This window comes from Lottia gigantea, assembly GCF_000327385.1.
Source record: "Lottia gigantea unplaced genomic scaffold LOTGIsca_1, whole genome shotgun sequence".
NCBI lineage: Eukaryota > Metazoa > Mollusca > Gastropoda > Lottiidae > Lottia > Lottia gigantea.
This window is the reverse complement of record NW_008706746.1, coordinates 7989907-7991049: the sequence shown is the minus strand read 5'-3', so window position 1 is coordinate 7991049 and position 1143 is coordinate 7989907. Positions and strand designations below refer to the sequence as shown.

The 1143-nt window shown below is 31.4% G+C and overlaps 1 protein-coding gene across 1 annotated transcript in view; it reads left to right on the top strand.

The window, feature by feature from the left end:
* Positions 1-1143, top strand: part of LOTGIDRAFT_102434 (hypothetical protein) — a gene marked incomplete at both ends in the record, with an annotated part of 14519 nt that overhangs the window by 8405 nt on the left and 4971 nt on the right. The gene's annotated exons all lie outside the window — the stretch shown is intronic.

Below are 1143 nucleotides of genomic sequence, written 5' to 3'. Positions count from 1 at the left end.
AAATATGCAGTTTGAGAGTAAAAAAGAGATTGACTTATTTTGTTCTGGCAAAGTGAATTGTCGTGTACGTTTTCAATTTTACAAATAATAGCGGACGTTCCTACATAACATCCCACTTAAAAAACAAAATACATTTCTTGAAGAGTAACTTTTTTATTTCTTCATCGTTTTCAGATAACTGACATTCAGAAAGATTTGAAATTTAAACAAGAGGAGGAAGATGGAAGATTGAAAAAGTAAGAAAAATACTTTTGATTTTGGCTAAGACATTTTTTTCTCTCAATATGAAAGACAATTTAGATGTTATATCGTGCATCAAATTAATTACAATTTTCAAGCTATCTGAGGTATTATTATTTTTTCATTCATTTTTAAGAAAGGATTATCTATTTGGTCCACATGCTACAGTGTATACTCATGGGAATTCCTTTGTATATAAGAACTACATGGTTAAATATGAAATTGGGACAGGTAAAGCAGAGATTCCCTATGAAATCTGAAATTATTTTTTCTATTTGACCAGGTTAAGTGGGTTAAAGAAACAGTTACATGTTTTAGAGAAAGAATTATCAAACTTAGACACTACAGAAGATGTACAGGTATTGAAATTTAATATTTTTGATTGTTAACACAGGTTGACCAGTAGGACAGACGAACTTCAGCAATCTGTCATGCATTAAATTAACGGTATTTTGTTAAAATCAACTGCACAGGACCGTCACTTCAGCAAGGCAAGAATCTTGTCCAATATAAAACAGATCAATCTTTGTATATGAAATGAAATTATGATTTAAGAAATGAATTGAAATTATAATTTCAGCCTGCTATAGAAAAGATCAATCTAGATATGAGGAATGCTGGGAAAGAAATGAGTAACTTGAATCAACAGGGTGACAGTCTCAGAATGGATATCAACAACAAGAAGAGAGAGTTACAAGGTATGTGAATAGACCAAGCTCGGAAACTGGGATGACTTTTGGAGTAAGGTGCTAGCTTGCTAACTTGGGGTTTTGGACAATTTGAAATAATGCATACGCCTCATATCAATACTTCAGTCTAGTTGTTCGAATGACACAATAAAATAGATGTTGATCGTTTAAAACCACTCAGCAGTTAAAAGAGTAAAAAAGAATTTTATTTTGA